Here is a 20,771-nt window from a genome sequence, read left to right as displayed (position 1 = left end):
TAACACACCAAGCAAACTCCCACATCAGGACATTTTCACTTGCTATCTCCTATTTGAAATCCTGTCCTTCCTGGTATTCATATGGCTCATTTCTTAGTTCCTTCAGGTATCAATCAAATGTCACATTCCTGACAACCCTCTATAAAATAACACCACATATCCCCCCATCTCTATCAGTCACCCAGTCTTCACTTTGCTTTATTCATCTTTACCGTACATTTCATTATGTAATATATTATATGTTTGTGTTAGTTATCCATATCCTTCCATTAAAAAATGAGGGTCTTGATTTTGTTCACTTCTATATTTTCTTTACATAGGATGTAACTGGCTCTCAATCAATATTTGTTGTTTGAAGAAAGAGAGAAGGAAGAAGGAAAGGAAGGAGGATATAAATTATTTCATTTATATGCAGAGCAAGTCACATAAAATATCCTTAAATCCAGGCAATTTGTGGTGCTAACAGAGATCTTACTGCAGTATTTTGAATCCAGACTTCCTTTAGGTTGATAGAGCACTGTTTAATATTTTCCAGAAAAAAAAAACTCGGTTTGAAAGATAATTTAAATGAGAGGGATAAGCAACTGAATGGAAGACAAACTCAAACAGCATGGGAAAAGAAAAACAATGGAAGGCAACAGGTGAGGCCTATCCAGTTACCAATAGTGTTCTCATGGTCCAGCTACCTCTATCCCATTTAGGGATGACAGTAGCAGTATTAAAAGATTTTTTCAAAGCATTCTTTAGACTATAGGTATAAACTTTTAACTGGAGAACGTCTCTAGAAATAAAACTTTGATATAGATGTCTTCATTTTCTTTCTTTTTATTTATTTATTTATTTACTTATTTATTTATAGAGACATGATCTCACTCTATCACCCAGGCTGGAGTGCAGTGGCGTGATCATAGTTCACTGTTGCCTCCAATTCCTGGGCTCAAGTAAGCCTCCCGCCTCAGCCTTCTGACTAGCTGGGACTACAGGCATGTGCCACCAAGCCCCAGCTAATTTTTTTTTAAATATTTTACAGAGAGGAAGTCTCACTATCTTAGCCCATCTGGTCTTGAACTTCTGTCCTCAAGCAATTCTCCTGCCTCAGCCTCCCAAAGTGGATTTCATCTTCAAATATTCATAATGGATACAGTTTACCAGGCACAATCTAAGGCACAAACACAGCTTCTGGATATACTAGCATTGCCCTCCTCCCTATACCCCATTTATATCACAAAGATGCTAGGCTCCATGTGAGGTGAGGAAATGTGTTAAGTGAATGTTATAAATGTTAACAGCAGCAGTTCATAAATCACCTATTAAAGACTGGGACACCTAAGACACTGTGTGCTCTACAACAGTGTAAAAAAAATCTCCAGTTTCTCTTCAAATAAACGATTTTTCCGAAGAAAGACTACAAGCACTATTTTTTGAGTAACCACATTTAAAAAAACCTAACTCCTGCTGTCTTAACCACTCTAATTAAGCTACAGCTATGCTTCCAGACCAAGAACAGGTTCTCGCAGGTGGAGCTGCAACTCAGCAACAGAACATGTAAAATTTGAAGCTATAACTTTGAGAACTTTGTTCCCCTTAATGTGCTCAGGCATTTCTGTGCAGCATGTCTTGTCACCATGCCTGCCACTGCTCAATGCACAGTCACACAAGCTGACAAATAGGTCAACATCCTGAAGTGTAGTCTCAAAGGTGCTCAGAATTCTTCCAGGTGAGCTTTATTTCTTCTACAAGTTTTATTGTTTTGCCATTCACACTTAAACTGTAATATACCTAGCATTAAATTTTATGCATAGTGGAAAGAAGGGATCAAATTTCATTTTTTTTCATATAGGTATCCAAATGAGGTAACACTAATACTGAATATTCTCTCTACTCTTCAGTATCACTGAAATAATATTTTAATTTTTCCTATGTTTGGTTCATTTTTCAAGAAATCTTTCCACTTCAACTAGAATTGTATTTGTTTATAATATTCTGTTATCATTCTCTTAATGTCTGTAGAATCTATAGTGACAATCTTTCCCTTCCTGAATGTTCATTTTTGCTTGACATTTTCTTTACCAATTTTACTAAAGTGGTATATATTTTACAGTCATTTTTTGCAGAACTGAGTTTGACTTAGTTAATATTCCATTCATTTTTTCCATTTTTAAAAATGTCTGCTCTGTATTACCTCCTTTATTTGGCTTACTTTAGTTTTAATATGTTTATATTTTTTGAAATTCTTACAATGAAAACATATCACTGACAGTGAATATAGACATATAACGTTAAAAATTTCCCTCTAAGCACTGTCTCACAAATTTTGATGTGTTGTACCTTTAACCTTTATTTTTATTTAATTCAAAATATTTTGTAATTTCTCCCATGATTTCTTGAGACATTAGTCATTTATAAGTATATTGTTTAATTTCCAGTTGAGGTTTTTATAGATAATCATTGATCTTTAATTTATTTTCTATGGTATAGAACATACTCTGTATGATATCAATCTTTTGAAATACATTGAGACACATTTATGACCTGTAGATGGTCTATTTTTGGGAATGTACCACATATACTTGAAAAGAATATGTATTCCACAACTTGGAATATATATCCAATTGTAGAGCACTTCATCCAATATTCATCCAATATTCCATATTTGATGAAGTGCTCTACAATTGATCTTAGCCAAAAGTCTGAGAAGCGATAGATGAAGTGCTCTAAATATTATTAATTAGGTCAAGGCTAAAATTGTGTATATTTTTACTGATTTATATCTAATTGTTCTATGACTTACTCATAGAGCAGTGTCAAATTCTCCAGCTATGTTCATATGTCAGTTTCTCCCATTAGCTCTGTTTATTTTTTTTATGTATGTGTTTCAAGCTCAACTATTAGGGGCATATATAGTTAGAATTGTTATGTCTTCTTGATTAATTGACCCTTTTATCATTATAAAATGATAAAATGCCCTCTTTCTCTCAGATAATCCTATTTGTCTTGAAATACATCTTATCTGATATTAGTATAATCACATTAGCTCTTTGATGGTTACTATTTGCATGACATATATTTTTCTATTGATTTTCTTTCAATTTGTCTGGGTTTCAGCAACCGAGTTGTTTGTTCTCAATAGCATATTTTAGGTGTTTGTTAGAAATAGCATATTTAGGTGTTTGTTATAAATAGCATATTTTCAGAACTTTTAAAATCTAGTAGTATAATCTCTGCTTTTTACTGAGTGTCTAGTTTATCTTTGTTAAATGTAATAATACAGTGGAGGTTAGAGCTAACATTTTTAAATGTTTGGATCTAATATTTTATACACCAGAGATTACAAAATTAATTCTTATAACAGTCTACTTACATTTAATCTTATACCATGTTACATAAAATGTTAAGAACTTTGCCAGAATATCCTTCCATTTACCCTCCCCTCATGTTCTTTTTGCTATTGTTGTCTTATATTTTATACTTTACATCTACATATTACAAGCCCCAAAATCCAAACATATAATATAGCAAATAACTTTTAAGAAATTTAGGGAAAAAAATAGTCTTTTATATTTACTCTCATTTTACCATTTTTGGAGCTCTTTATTGTTGCCTGTAAATCCAAGTTTATATTTAATGTTATTTCCTTTCATCCTGAATAATTTATTCTAGCTTCCTTGTACTGCAGATCATCTTGAATTATTTCAGCTGTTACATATCTGTGAATGTCTATCTGGCTTTTATTTTTTATATAGAATGCTACATATAAAATATTAGATTGACCCTTTTATTCTCTCTGAGTACCAAAGTTACAATGTCATTGTCTACCCACCTTTGTTTCTCATGAGAAGATGGTGCGTTTGTATTATTTTTCACACTTACAAACTTTATCTAACCCCTACTCCCAACTGCTTCCAAGGTTTCTTTCTTTACTTTTGGTTTCAGTCATTTGACTATGATGTTCCTAGTGTTATGTGTATATATTATCTTTATGATGCTTAAGGTATATGTTTCTCTAGGTTGGTGTTTATTCACCACATCTGGAGAAATTTAGCCATCATTTCTGTTTTTAAAAAATTTATTTTAACCTTTTTTCAAGACAGGGTCTCACTCTGTTGCCCAGGCTGGAGAGCAATGGTGTGATCATTGCAGCCTCAAACTTCTTGCCAGGCGCAAGGGATTCTCCCACCTTAGACTCCTGGGTAGCTAGAACTACAGGTTCATGACACAACATTTGGCTAATTTTCTTTCTTTCTTTTTTTTTTCTTTAAGAGATTAGGTATCATTTTGTTGCCTGGGCCAGTCTAGAACTCCTGGTCTCAAGCAGTCCTACCACCTTGGCCTCCCAAAGCTTTGGGATTACAGGCATGAGCCACCATGCCCAGTCTAGCTATCATTTCTTTGAACAATGTTCTTATTCATATCTTGTGCTTTTTCTTTGTATATTCCAGTTACACACATATTAGTATGATATTGTCCTACAATGCACTGAGGTTCCATTCATTTTTTAAATTATTTTTCTCTCTATTCTTCAGATTATATGATTTCTATTAATTTGTCCTCAAATTCACTGACCAATCTTTTCTTCTGCCATTTTCTATCTGCTATTAAACCTCACTAGTAAATTTTCAAGTAATATTACATTTCAAGTAATATACTTTTAAGTAGAATTCTTATTTTTTTCTTTCTTATAACATCCATTTCTCTGCTCAGATTCTTCATCTCTTCCACATCATTTCCTTTACATCCTTGAACATGCCTATAATAGCTGAATTTTAAATCTTTGTCTTCCAATGCTATCATCTCCAAGAATGTTTCAATTGTGTACTTTTACTTTTAAAAATCAGCCACATTTTCCTGGTTTTGTTTTTCCCATGTGTAGTAACTTTTGGTTTTATGCTATGCATTATGGATTGTAAAAACTAGACTCTGGATTCTGGAATCTTCCTCTAAAGAGTGCTGATTTGTGGTTAGTAAATAACTAAATTACTATGTATCTTCAACTTGTGTGGGCTTGATTTTATAATTTCTTGGGGAGGATTTGTTTCAGTTTAGCCTTAGTCTTAGGAAGAATGCCTAGTCCTGAGGAAATAATCATTATTCCTAAGTCATAGCCCTTCTGGGGTTTCAATTAAAAGCAAATCTCATTTGGAAATATTTAAGTGTCAATTCCCATGATCCTTGTGCTGGGCAGAAATTCAAATCTTTGCTTAGCATTTTCAGCCTACAGGCAGGTTTCCTTTCTATATTCCTTGGAATCTCCACTGTGCATGCACAGTTCTGGTTTATCCAACAATGTGAGAGAAGTTTATATGCAGATTTTGGGTCGTTCCTCTTTTTCAAGTATTTTCCTATTCAATTTCCAGCTGGCTGGCAGTCCTGAACTCTAACTCTAACCACTTAAGCTATGAAAACTGTGGCTTTTTGCTTGAGTTTTACTCCCTGGCACCACAGACAATATTGTTTATCACTGGCAGATCTAGGGCACAAGATCAGGGACACCTGGCTAAGAACTAGTGCTAGAGAATGAAATAACACCAGGCTAGAAAATGGAGGGTAAGCATTCATCTGGGAGTGAATCTTTCTTGGCCAAAAGTTAAAGGAAGAGAATCCAGCAGCTCCTAGGCTGGGAATCATTATTCCTACGGATCAATCAGAACCAGATAAGTCAGGGAAAAGCACCAGTCCAATAATAACTTATTAAGCAGAAGTGATCAAAAACACATTAACTTGTTCTAAAATGTTGTAAGAACTTTCCAGGGTATTGATTCCCCCTTGTGTCTTACGTCACTCACTACAAAAGAACACCCTGTAGTAACAGTCATTTGATTATGCTGTCATAAAATATTTTATGCAACCAAAAAAAATACTTTTCTTGTTGCTGTCTTAATATTTGTCTATTATGGTGATAAAAGAATAAAAACATTTTCTTTCCCTTTCATCCAAAAACTTTACAATCTAATAGTTAATGAAAGGTACTCTTAGAGAGATAGGATGACAAGGGACTACTGAAATCATGAAACCTGCCACCTTCATTTTACAAAGGGGAAAACTGGAGAGTAAGGGACTAGATCATGTCCCCAGACAGTGAATGATAGAGCCAAATCGGAACCTAGCTCTCCTTCCTGAGTCATCGACCCTGTTCCATCTATTTCACTGCATCCTGTCTCCTCCATTATTCCCTGGGGCCCTGGAAAGCATCCAGCCTATAAACTTCCTCAAATTGGCAAAGCATCCTAAAATACATACACGGTTATTTTGGACATAATCACGATTTAGTTATCTCTGAATAAAATCTTGAGAAAAATCAGTAGCTCTACGGAATCACTTAATTTACCAAGGATGGTATTTTAGTCTCTAGGAATGTCTATCTAAATTTAGACTTTTCCTGCAGCAATATTTCTTTAAACTGTACACCACGCACCACGAATTATCCAGTTACATCACTTCACTTTTGATTGGTTTTTTTAAGAAATATAGGTAAATAGTGACCCCCAGTGGCAAAACTTGTTAGTATCTGCACACTGTAAAGAATTGAAATAAAATGAGATGCTGATCAGGAGAGTTTTGACTGATGGTAGGATATTAGTGTCCAATAAACATACCCTAACTAACATTAAAAAAAAGAAAGTGACTCTCATGTATTCCTATGGAATATCTCTAAAAGAAAGATGGAAAGTTATTTCTTATTGTGTAATTGAATACTATTGTTTACTTTTAATTGTAGTGCCATTTTTTCTTTTACTACATTCAAAAATTAATTTGGAAATTGATTTAAAAAGCTATAACCATGAATATAAACTAACATATTCAGAAATAACTGACCTTAAGCTACATTTTTATGTTGGTGCTACTCCGGTAAAATCCGGAACACAATCCGTATATCCAGGCTTGCAGATTGACTCATATATATTAAGTGAGTGAGAGACCAGTAGGCAATGATTATCTCTTTGCTAAATAAATATTGCCATTCCAGGAGGCATATGCTGAAGCTGTGAAGATTCTCCAAATTCTTAAACATTATTATAGCATATAATTTCCTTCATAAAATGCCATAACTAAATGGAAAAAAAAAGTTCTTCACACCCTTATCGATTTCATAAAACAGCTCTAAATTTTTGCACTTATAGAGCTATAAAAATTAATTCTCCCTAGAGTACTCACTGAAATAATTTCATGACCTCTATTTTCACATTTTTAGGTAAAATACATAGTGATCTTGCATATGACATACAGTCATGCCATAGGTGAATTTAACTGCTTGGTTTTAACGTAGCCCATGCTTCTATTTCATAAGCAGTCATTTTGTGAGACTTCTTTACTTTCTCATTATTTCCAGTTCATTTTCTTTTCAGGTCCATTTTCAACAGAATAAATAGAGTTATTTATCACATATGTGATGAATCAAAAGCACTAAATCCTTGTGCATGTGTGTGTGCATGCATGCATGTAAGTGCATAATTTACAAATATCAATCATCTTCCGTATCTGGTGGAAATTACTTTGAATTATTGCTAGGGTTTAAAATATACATCAAAACATGGACATTTACAGCTAGATGCTCTATTTGAAAATCATACTGTATATAGGGCCAATAAGATGAGCTCTCATTTAAGGTAACAAGTGTCAACATGCTTCTAAAGGAAAATATTAATAACATAAATGTGAACTTGTGACTGATTTAGAGAAAACAGCAAGCAAGCTAGAGCATAAATGGAAGCTGTTTAAAATTTTCTGCGTGATGTCTGTAAGATATAGAAAAACGAATTCTGACTTTGACAGTAATCTGTTTACTCTGTTTAGTTCATAAGAACTCCATCTGTCCAAGTTATTTTGCTGCATGAAGAAAGGGACAGGAAATTTGCATGTAAATACCTATTTACAAATTGATGTAATTTCATTTTAGAAAACTGTGGAAGTCTACTACTTGGAGTTTTTAGTTTCTAGACTTCTGTTTCCAACTAAATAATTTATTGAGTAAATAATCATTAAGATCACGTAGGTTCTCTGGGATGTTAACATAACAAAACAGTGGCTAAAATACACTAACAGTTGATTTAACTCTGAGAATATATTCACAATAAATTATCCCTCTTTTGATGTTTTAATTTCCCCCACAGGAGCAACATTCAATAAACAAGTCACAGGATTACATAACTGACAAACAGCACCAGAATACATAAATACGTTACTATTCCTTTTAGTCTGAAGCTATAGCTACTACATAATATTGAAGTGTGTATATTAAATGTTGATTTGGGTGACATTATATTGATTACAACCTTTTATTCAAGAGCCTGTCTAAAAGCTTAGCAATAACTAAGATTCATATTAGTAATCTGGAGGCCCTAAAACATTCCTCTCCGTGATTAATAAAAAATTAGTTATAATGTTTATGTAGTTTTCTGTTAACTAGGTAGCAAAAGTAACAGTAACATAAGGAGTAATAGTAGTAATAGCAACAGTAGCTTATATTTATTGAGAAAGATGTGTTCATCATTGTCCTAGTCTTTATATCAATTATGTTGACTAATACAACCCTATGAAGTAGAGATAAGAAAAATAGGTGGTAAGTGGTATAAGGTAGGTGTTCAAGGTGACATAAGTAATAAGTGGTGAAAGTTAAGTGTTCAAGGTCGGACAGATGGCAAGTGGTAGCAATTACATGTCCAAGGTCACAAAGGTATTAACTGGTAGAGGTTTTGTGCCCAAGGTCACATAGACACTAAGAAGTTAGTTATTCAAGTTGAAATAAAGGTAGAGGTTATTTCCTCTACTGTGGAACAGGTGGAAAGTGACAGAGTTATATGTTCAAAATCACAAAAGTAGTATGTGGTAGGATTTACATATCTGAGGCTATATAGGTGGCAAGTAATAGTCTCTCTAGTCTCAGTTCTCATTAGTAATCTGCAGTTTTGGTCTGGCTGACTGTGGAAGACGCCGCTAGTTGTCCCAAATCTGTCTTTTATTCTCACACAGTAAGGCAGCTATAGCTGACATGACTGCCTAACGAGGACTTTATTTCCCAGTGCCCCTTGTAGACAGGTGCAGCTTAGTGATGAGTTCTTACTAATGAAATGTCAGTAGAAGTGACATATAATCACTTCTGGCCTAGCCTGTAAAACCTTGCACTGAGACCCTGTATCCAGGCTCACTTCACAAGCTGTAAGAAAGTACCTGAACCCATCTTCAGTGAAGCAGTTGAGGACAATGGCCTAGGGTTTCACCCCAAAACAAAGTAGAAATAAGCCAATTCTTTAAAGGATTGGCTGGAGCATACCTGTATGCCAACCTAGAACGCTCACCTCAGACTGTAACATACAAAACATGTTTATTTTCTCTAAGCCACTGAACTTGTTTTATTTGTTATATCAGCTGAGCCTTCCCTTAACTAACTTGCAGGTGCCTTGAATTCTAAAATGCTAAAGTTTTAAATAAATGAAAAGTTGGTAATGTTATGGTCATAAATTTTAAAATGTATAAAGCAATAAATCATTTGATAAAGCTAGAATCCCTAGCACTGACTCCTTTCCATAAGATGTTTTATAATATATATCATGTCTGATGTTTAGTTCTCTGGATTCTAATCCTTTGCCTTTCTTTATATCATGGCATCACTGATTATAACTTCAACACCCCCTATTATATTTCCTTAGACTTTAATCCATACTAAAATGTTAAGTAAAACCCACAATAAAGAGATCATGGTATTTTGCTACAGATAAGAAATTGTGCCAGATCAATTTTCCAGCATTTGAACAACTTTATGCTCAGAATCCACGATTAAACTGAAAGAGATTTTCTTTCCATAATACCAATCACCTTTAGTTTTAATGAATATAAAAGAGGTGAAAACTGTGAAAATAAACCAATGCATTCTTCATCAGAAAAGCAGCTTGCAGTAAACAGTATGTTGGATAATTTAAATTATAAAAAATATGTTTGATTTTTTTTAAACAGTCCTGTGGAAATTATTCCAATTTTGGAAAGATGGGGGCAAGTCTCAGACATGTTGCAAATTAGCTAATACTAGCAGCTCCATCTTGTTCCATTCATAAGTGTTTCAAAATATCCATTAAGCACCCTACGAATCACGGGTGGGAGGGTGGCTCACAAAAATGTGTAAAACACAATTCTAACTTTACAGAAGTTTCCAATCTAGTTAGGGAGAGGAAACTAATATATTTGATGTTAAATACAAATATGAAACACATTCATCGAAAGAATAATTCAATACATGCTAAAGAGAATTAGAGAAAAATTTCCAGAACAAAAGCATCTCAATTTTAATTTTGATTGGCAGCACAAAGACTGTTTCAAAAGTGTGAAGAAACTGGAATGAACAAAGTTAATAAAAATAGTGGGACATTTCCAGGTCAGAAGTAAGGAGGTGGAAATCTGGGCCTGACTAGAACAAAAATGAAGACAGAAAAGGAAAGATGGTGCTAAATTATTGAAGACTTTGAAATGTAAGTTTAGAATTTGTGTTTGACACCATAGGAAATAAGAATAAACTACATATTTTCAAGAGAGTTGCGTGCTGAAATGTTTTAGAAATATCACTATGAAAGCTTTGTGGGAAATGAACTGAATTGATGAGAATTGAAGACAAATAGACATCAGTTTCATGGAAATATGAAATATACATGTTGGTAAACCATAACGAGCATCATTGAGGATGTGGAGAAATCAGAACACTTATGCTCTGCTGGTAGAAAAAGAAAATGGTGAGGCTGCCTTGGAAAACAGTTTGGCAGTTTTTCAAAATCCTAGACATAGAGTTACTATATGACCCAGAAATTCCATTCCCAGGTACATACCAAAGGATTGAATGCGTATGTCTACACAAAAGCTTGAACATGAATGTTCATAGAAACATTCATCATAATAACCAAAAATGGAAATAACCTAATGTCCATTGACTGATAAATGAAAAGGTAAAATGTGGTATATGCATACAATGGAATATTACTTGGCTATAAAAAAAATGAAATACTGATACATGTTACCACATGGATGAACCTATAAAACATTATGCTAAGGATAAGACACCAGTCATAAAAGGCCAAATATCACATGACTCCATTTATATGAAATGTCCATAATAGTCAAATCTATAGAGGCAGGAAATAGATCAGGGCTTACCTAGGTCAAAGGGGTGGAGGGCTGTTGGGAGTGATTACTAGTAAGTAAAGGGTTTCTTTTGAGGCAAATAAAAACAAATGTTCTAAAATCGTTGTGATGATGGTTGCACAGCTCTGTGAATATACTAAAAATATACTCTGTGCATACCTTAAATGGTTAACTTTTATGGTATATGAATTATATCTTAATAAAGTTATGTTTAAAAAGGATTTGTTGGGATAAAGATAATAGCTGGGACAACCTTGAAATTATAGATTTACAAATAGAGCTACTATACTGACACTAGAATAAACCCTGTAAATTTCATGTGTAAATATTTAGAACAAACGTATATTTTTAAATTTATATATTTATTACATATATATAAAATGTCATAAGGCCCACCCAAATTGAAGGGGAGGGGACACAGATATGCCTGTTGATGAAAAGAACTGCAAAGTCACATTCCTAAGGGTGTGGAGATGGGGAGAATAGAAAATTGTCACCTTATTTTTCAGTCTAACTGAAGAGAATGGTGGGGGGAGCGTCAATAATGAATCCCTGGTTTCTTGCCTAAGAAACTGGGCAAATGATGGTGCCATTTACAGAGATGGGGCCAGTAAGGCCCTATACTGGTTTTCCCCCAGAAAATGAATAAATGTTCCATGCATGTTTCCAGTATTCTAAAAAGTAAATCTATACAAATGGCACAGCAATAATAACTGTAAGAACTGTGGTAGAATAATCAATGTAAGACCCAATTTAAGAAAACAGTTATTATTGAAAACAATATGGCATTGGGGGCAAGAGTAGAATCTACTAAACTCTCATAGCAAACACTGCCAGAATGTGTAGAAATAAGTCATGATTTCCTTTGACATGTGAAGCCATATACAGTCCAATCTCACATGTGTCACATCAAGCTTCTTGTGGGAATTCACAAAATGCAACAATTTTCAAGGATGCTATATACACAGACTTTATATTTAATGTGCTTTGCTATGTTTAAATCAAGTTCAAGGTCCTCCTAGGAATAGGAAAATCCCATATGTACTATTACAGAAAAGAGCAGAGTGGGTTTGTAACTGAGAAGGCATCTTTCAGGTGAGGGGACACGACTGAAGGTATGCATTGTCACAAGCTAGGATGCACCATTGTACAAGAGAAAGGAAGTTAAAATAGTTACGATTTGTCAACATGTATTCTTTGCTTAGCTCAAAGCATATTTTCAGACCATCAGCTGGTTTTATGAATGAGGTTCGACTTTTTGAATTTAACTTGCTTCTAACTATTGACTCCCATGCTCAGTGCAAGTTTCCCATGACCAAATGAAGTAAAAACTTTAGCTTTCTATCTTGGTAGTCAAGGCTTTCCCTAGACTTCCCCAATTTATCTCTTGACCCATATTTCTCAATCCTCTCTTACATTTAGCCAAAGCGATTGTCCAAGTGTGCTGTCCCACAAACATAACTTGTCCTTTGTTTCTTTGCCTTTACTTACCTCTTTATTCTCTACCTGATGCTTCCTCATGATTTCAACTCTTCAAAAATTGTATTTGTCTTTCGACTTAGGACTCCAACCAATTCCAGGAGCTTATTAGAATTTCTGTTTCTTGAACTTCCACTCTACTTTGTGAATCATCCTTGTCACTTATTTCAGTCTGGCTTCTACTGCATTTTTGTTTATCCCCTACATTCTTGTATATTTCCTGATGAGACATGAATCCACTTTCAGGGTGAAGTTGCCAGGAGTGGGATGTGAGAATTGAGATCTGAAGCCCCCAACCCCGCCAACAAAATGGTTCCATTGTTATCTGCTTCATATACTGGTCTATAGAATTCCACGTAATATGTCACTAGAAAAAAAAGAGTTCTGTAGATGTTTAAAAGTTTTAAAACTACTGTTTACTTATTTTTGCATCCTCTGCTGTTCTAGACATAATCTTTTTCCCATGGTTGTGGGCAGCAGTATATGTAAGCTAAAATTGTTATGATGTATAAAATTGTTCTCTCTTACTGCCAGAAGGAACAATAAAGGAGTATCAAGTATGAGAAATCACATATTAAGTCAGTTGGCATATATTACTGATAATTGCAAATCATTTGCTAAAAAATGAAAGTGGCAATCCAGCAGAAAAATAAGCACTTTTAAGCACTATTTCATAAGGCAATTGTCAGTGATGCATTCAATTGGGATCAAATGGCCATGAAAAGAAGCAAAATCACAACTTCCTATATCATCAGAACTTCTTAAAATAAGTAGTGAACTAAGATAGGAGCAAGTACTAAATTTTAGTGTGTATTCACTCCTGCATTCCTGACATAAGTATTCAATCATAAATATAGTATTTCATACCATCTTAAGCCTCCATCTTTGCTCTATCCACTCTGGTGGGCAAAATAATGCCCATCAACATATGATCACATCCTAATCACCCAGACCTGTGAATATGTTACATTAGATAGCAAGGGAGAGTTAAGGTTGCAGACGGAATTAAGGTTGCTTAGGGGCTGAAGTTATGATAAGGAAATTATCCTGGATTATCCAGGTGGGTTCAATGTAACCACAGGGTTTTTTTTTTTTTTTTTTGAAACGGAGTCTATCTCCGTCACCAGGCTGGAGTGTAGTGGTGTGATCTTGGCTCACTGCAACGTCTGCCTCCCGGGTTCAAGCAATTCTCCTGCCTCAGCCTACCGAGTAGCTGGGACTACAGGCACAAGCCACCAGGCCCGGATTATTTTTGTATTTTTAGTAGAGACGAGGTTGTACCATGTTGGCGAGGACACAAGGTTTTCTTAAATGTAGAAGAAAGAAACAGGACAGTCTGAACCAGAGAGATGGCATTATGAGAATGGTTTTGCTGGCTTTGAAGATTTCAAAAGAAACATGAATCAAGAAATCCAGGAATCTTCCAGGAGTTGTAAAAGGCAAGAAAATGGATTCTTTCTTGGAGCCTCCAGGAGGGAATACAGCCCTGTCAACACCTTTATTTTAGTCCAATAAGACCCATTTTATATTTTGACCCTTAAAACCATAAGATAAATTTGTCTTGTTTGAAGCCATTAAGTTGTGGTAATTTTACACAGCAGCAATAGGGAGCTAATACACTTCCCAAGTTATTTAAACCATCCCCCAGATGCCCAGAAACTGCTCCTTCCTTACTAAATATCTTTCCTATTTCAGTCACCTGTCATTACTCCCAAACTATATTTATTTGTAAGATGATCATTATAATTTGATAAGATAGTGATATTTTCTATGAATTTCTTTGTCAGAAAAATTACCAGGAGAGGTATTACCAGGCTTAATGAATATTTAAGCCATGATTATTCAGCTATTTTAATTAATGTCATTTCAGACACCAATCTAGAAGCAAAATATATTCTTAACTCCTCAAATAGTACACACTAACTTTATTAAGTTGTTATTTTTAATTTTAAGGAGATAAACTTGCTGTTTGTGTTATGAGTTGATCTCTCCTATAAAACCTATTTTTAGAAAATTGGATATTGTTGCTACAAAGAATAAAATGCCCAGGAATATAGCTAACAACAGAAGTGAAAGCCCTCTTTCAGGAGAACTACAAACCATTGCTCAAGAAAATCAGAGAGGACAAAAATAAATGGAAAAACATTCCATGCTCATTGATAGAAAGAACCAATATCGTGAAAATGGCCATACTGCACAAAGTAATTTACAGATTCTATGCTATTCCCATTAAACTACCATTGATATTCTTCACAGAATTAAAAAAAAAAAAAACTACTTTAAAATTCATGTGGAAGCAAAAAAGAGCCCATATAGCCAAGACAATCTTAAGCAAAAAAAGAACAAAAGTAGAGGCATCACGCTGACTTTGAACTATACTACAAGGCTAAGTAACCAAAACAACATGGTACAGGTACAAAAACAGACACCAGACCAATGGAACAGAATAGAGATCTTAGAAATAAGACCACATATTTATAACCATCTGATATTCAACAAACCTGACAAATACAAGCAATGGAGAAAGGATCTCCTATTCAGTAAATCGTGCTGGGAAACCAATAGCTGTATATAGAAAACTGAAACTGGACCCCTTCCTTACACTTTATACAAAAATTAATTCAAGATGGACTAAAGACTTAAATGTAAAACCCAAAACCATAAAAACCCTAGAAGAAAACCTAGGCAATACCATTCAGGACATAGGCATGGGTGAAGACTTCATGACAAAAATGGCAAAATCAATTGCAAAAAAAGCCAAAATGGACAAATGGGATCCAATTAAACTAAGGAGCTTCTGCACAGCAAAAGAAACTGTCATTAGAGTAAACAGGCATCCTACAGAATGGGAGAAAATTTTTGCAATTTACCCATCTGACAAATGTCTAATATCCAGAATTTACAAGGAACTTAAACATATTTACAAGAAAAAGACAAGCCCATCAAAAACTGGGAAAAGGATGTGAATAGACACTTCTCAAAAGAAGATATTTACGTGACCAAAAAACATATGAAAAAAGGCTCAACATCACTGATCATCAGAGAAATGCAAATCAAAACCACAATGAGATACGATCTCATGCCAGTCAGAATGGCGATTATTAAAAAGTCAGAAAACATTAGATGCTGGCAAGGCTGTGGAGAAATAAGAATGCTTTCACACTGTTGACGGGAACGTAAATTAGTTCAACCATTGTGGAAAACAGTATGGTGATTCCTCAAGGATCTACATCCAGAAATATCATTTGACCCAGCAATCACATTACTGGGTATATACCCAAAGGAATATAAATCACTCCATTATAAAGCTACGTGCACACATGTATTCATTGCTATTCTTATTCACAATAGCAAAGACATGGAATTAACCCAAATGCCCATCAATGATAGACCAGATAAAGAAAATGTGGTACATATACACCATAGAATACTATGCAGCCATAAGAAGAAAGAGATCATGTTCTTTCCAGGCACATGGATGGAGCTGGAAGCCATTATCCTCCAAACACCACATGTTCTCACTTATAAGCGAGAGCTGAACAATGAGAACACATGGACACTAGGAGGAGAACAACACACACTGGGGCCTGTTGGAAGGGGTTGGGGGAGGGAGAGTATCAGGATAAATAGCTAATACACACGGGGCTTAATACCTAGGTGATGGGTTCACAGGTGCAGCAAACCACCATGGCACACATTAACCTATGTAACAAACCTGCACATCCTGCACATGTATCAAATAAATAAATAAATAAATACACACACACACACACACACACACACACACACACACGGATGAAAAGGAAAAAGAAGAAAATTAGGCATTGTTTCATCTTCCTATAATAGGTATGTAGGTGGAGCATAAGTGAATGAGAAGAATTATGGTGATCTCATTTCTAACACAATTTCAAGATATTTCAAATATATTTAAAAGATTGTCAGGGTCAGATACAATTAAGAATTGAAGAAGAAATCGTATTAGTGTTTATGGATACATAGATTGCTTCCGTTTAAAAAATACATTTATGGAGTACCTTTTAGAAAATGTGACTCTTTTAATGTAAACATTAAAAAAAATCACCAGAGAGGTTCCAAGATGGCCGAATAGGAACAGCTCCAGTCTACAGCTCCCAGCGTGAGCAACGCAGAAGATGGGTGATTTCTGCATTTCCAGCTGAGGTACTGGGTTCATCTCACTGAGGCTTGTTGGACAGTGGATGCAAGAGAGTGGGTGCAGCCCACGGACCATGAGCTGAAGCAAGCAAGGCATCGCCTCGCCTGGAAAGCACAAGGGTCGGGGAATTCCCTTTCCTAGCTAAGGGAAGCCGTGACAGATGGCACCTGGAAAATCAGGTCATTCCCAACCTAATACTGCACTTTTCCAATGGTCTTAGCAAATGGCACACCAGGAGATTATATCCCGTGCCTGGCTCAGAGGATCCCATGCCCATAGAGCCTTGCTTACTCCTGGCACAGCAGTCTGAGATCAAACTGCAAGGCGGCAGCGAGGCTGGGGGAGGGGCGCTCGCCATTGCTGAGGCTTGAGTCAGTAAACAAAGCAGCCAGGAAGCTCGAACTGGGTGGAGCCCACCACAGCTAAAGGAGGCCTACCTGCCTCTGTAGACTCCACCTGTGGGGGCAGGGCATAACTGAGCAAAAGGCAGCAGAAACTTCTACAGACCTAAACATCCCTGTCTGACAGCTTTGAAGAGGGTAGTGGTTCTCCCAGCATGGAGTTTGAGATCTGAGAACAGACAGACTGCCTCCTCAAGTGGGTACCTGACCCCCGAGTAGCCTAACTGGGAGGCACCTCCCAGTAGAGGCCGACTAACACCTCATACAGCTGGGTGCCCCTCTGAGACGAAGCTTCCAGAGGAATGATCAGGCAGCAACATTTGCCATTCTGCAATATTTGCTGTTCTGCAGCCTCCGCTGGTGATACCGAGGCAAACAGGGTCTGGAGTGGACCTCCAGCAAACTCCAACAGACTTGCAGCTGAAGGTCCTGACTGTTAGAAGGAAAACTAACAAACAGAAAGGACATCATCCACACCAAAAACCCATCTGTACGTCACCATCATCAAAGACCAAAGGTAGATAAAACCACAAAGATGGTGAGAAACCAGAGCAGAAAAGCTGAAAATTCTAAAAATCACAGCACGTCTTCTCCTCCAAAGGAAAGAAGCTCCTCACCAGCAATGGAACAAAGCTGGACAGAGAATGACTTTGATGAGTTGAGAGAAGAAGGCTTCAGAAGATCAGTAATAACAGACTTCTCTGAGCTAAAGGAGGATGTTCAAACCCATTGCAAAGAAGCTAAAAACCTTGTAAAAAGATTGGATGAATGGCTAACTAGAATAAGTAACACAGAGAAGACCGTAAATGACCTGATGGAGCTGAAAACCATGGCACAAGAACTACATGATGCATGAAAAAGCTTCAGTAGCCAACTCAATCAACTAGAAGAAAGGGTATCAGTGATTGAAGATCAAATGAATGAAATCAAGCAAGAAGAGAAGTTTAGAGAAAAGAGAGTAAAAAGAAATGAGCAAAGTCTCCAAGAAATATGGGACTATGTGAAAACACCAAATCTATGTCTGATTGGTGTACCTGAAAGTGACGGGGAAAATGGAACAAAGTTGGAAAACACTCTTCAGGATATTATCCAGGAGAACTTCCCCAATCTAGCAAGGCAGGCCAACATTCAAATTCAGGAAATACAGAGAATGCCACAAAGATACTCCTGGAGAAGAGCAACCCCAAGTCACATAATTGACAGATTCACCAAAGTTGAAATGAAGGAAAAATGTTAAGGGCAGCCAGAGAGAAAGGTTCGGTTACCCACAAAGGGAAGCCCATCACAGTAACAGTGGATCTCTCGGCAGAAACTCTACAAGCCAGAAGAGAGTGGGGGCCAATATTCAACATTCTTAAAGAAAAGAATTTTCAACCCAGAATTTCATATCCAGCCAAACTAAGCTTCATAAGTGAAGGAGAAATAAAATCCTTTACAGACAAGCAAATGCTGAGAGATTTTGTCACCACCAGGCCTGCCTTACAAGAGCTCCTGAAGGAAGCACTAAACATGGAAAGGAAGAACCAGTAACAGCCACTGCAAAAACATGCCAAATTCTAAAGACCATTGATGCTAGGAAGAAACTGCATCAACCAATAAGCAAAATAACCAGCTAACATCATAATGACGGGATCAAATTCACACATAACAATATTAACCTTAAATGTAAATGGGCTAAATGCTCCAATTAAAAGACACAGACTGGCAAGTTGGATAAAGAGTCAAGACCCATCAGTGTGCTGTATTCAGGAGACCCATCTCACGTGCAGAGACACACATAGGCTCAAAATAAAGGGATGGAGGAAGATCTACTAAGCAAGTGGAAAACAAAAAAAGCAGGGGTTGCAATCCTAGTCTCTGATAAAACGGATTTTAAAGCAACAAAGATCAGAAGAGACAAAGAGGGCCATTACATAATGGTAAAGGGATCAATTCAACAAGAAGAGCTAACTATTCCAAATATATATGCACCCAATACAGGAGCACCCAGATTCATAAAGCAACTCCTTAGAGACCTACAAAGAGACTTAGACTCCCACACAGTAATAATGGGAGACTTTAACACCCCACTGTCAATATTAGACAGATCAATGAAACAGAAAGTTAACAACAATATACAGGAATTGAACTCAACTCTGCACCAAGAGGACCTAATAGAAATCTACAGAACTCTCCACCCCAAATCAACAGAATATACATTCTTCTCAGCACCACATCACACTTATTCGAAAATTGACCACATAGTTGGAAGTAAAGCACTCCTCAGCAAATGTAAAAGAACAGAAATTATAACAAACTGTCTCTCAGATCACAGTGCAATCAAACTAGAACTCAGGATAAAGAAACTCACTCAAAATCGCTCAACTACATTGAAACTGAACAACCTGCTCCTGAATGACTACTGAGTGCATAACAAAATGAAGGCAGAAATAAAGATGTTCTTTGAAACCAATGAGAACAAAGACACAACATACCAGAATCTCTGGGACACATTTAAAGCAGTGTGTAGGGGGAAATTGACAGCATTAAATGCCCACAAGAGAAAGCAGGAAAGATCTAAAATTGACACCCTAACATCACAATTAAAATAACCAGAGAAGCAAGAGCAAACACATTCAAAAGCTAGCAGAAGGCAAGAAATAACTAAGATCAGAGCAGAACTGAAGGAGATAGAGACACAAAAGACCCTTCAAAAAATCAATGAATCCAGGAGGTGGTTTTTTGAAAAGATAACAAAATTGATAGACTGCTAGCAAGACTAACAAACAAGAAAAGAGAGAAGAATCAAATAGACGCAATAAAAAATGATAAAGGGGATATCACCACCGATCCCACAGAGATACAAACTACCATCAGAGAATACTATAAACACCTTTACACAAATAAACTAGAAAATCTAGAAGAAATGGACAAATTCCTGGACACATACAACCTCCCAAGACTAAACCAGGAAGAAATTGAATCTCTGAATAGACCAATAACAGGCTCTGAAATTCAGGCAATAATTAACAGCCTACCAACCAAAAGAAGTCCAGGACCAGACAGATTCATAGCTGAATTCTACCAGAGGTACAAAGACAAACTGGTACCATTCCTTCTGAAACTATTTCAATCACTAGAAAAAGAAGGAATCCTCCCTAACTCATTTTATGAGGCCAGCATCATCCTGATTCCAAAGCCTGACAGAGGCACAACAAAAAAAGAGAACTTTAGACCAATATCCCTGATGAACATCGATGCAAAAATCCTCAATAAAATACTGACAAACTGAATCCAGCAGCACATCAAAAAGCTTATACACTATGATCAAGTGGGCTTCATCCCTGGGATGAAAGCCTGGTTCAACATATTCAAATCAATAAACGTAATCCATCATATAAACATAACCAAAGACAAAAACCACATGATTATCTCAATAGATGCAGAAAAGACCTTTGACAAAATTCAACAACGCTTCATGCTAAAAACTCTCAATAAATTAGGTATTGATGGGACATATCTGAAAATAATAAGAGCTATTTATGACAAACCCACAGCCAATATCATACTGAATGGGCAAAAACTGGAAGTACTCCCTTTGAAAACTGGCACAAGAC

General features: G+C 36.0%; 1 long non-coding RNA gene across 3 annotated transcripts in view; it reads right to left on the bottom strand.

The window, feature by feature from the left end:
- Window positions 1-20,771, bottom strand: part of LOC112133050 (uncharacterized) — a 59,324-nt gene that overhangs the window by 19,113 nt on the left and 19,440 nt on the right. For 2 of the 3 annotated variants that reach the window (XR_008524474.2, XR_008524472.2), the window contains exon 3: window positions 12,613-12,820. The exons of the other annotated variant lie outside the window; for it this stretch is intronic. This is a non-coding gene — a long non-coding RNA (uncharacterized LOC112133050). The remainder of the gene's footprint in view (window positions 1-12,612; window positions 12,821-20,771) is intronic. 3 annotated transcript variants of the gene reach the window in all.

The sequence above is a fragment of the Pongo abelii genome, chromosome 3 (assembly GCF_028885655.2).
Source record: "Pongo abelii isolate AG06213 chromosome 3, NHGRI_mPonAbe1-v2.0_pri, whole genome shotgun sequence".
Taxonomy (NCBI): Eukaryota; Metazoa; Chordata; class Mammalia; order Primates; family Hominidae; genus Pongo; species Pongo abelii.
This window is presented reverse-complemented; position numbering and strand designations above follow the sequence as displayed.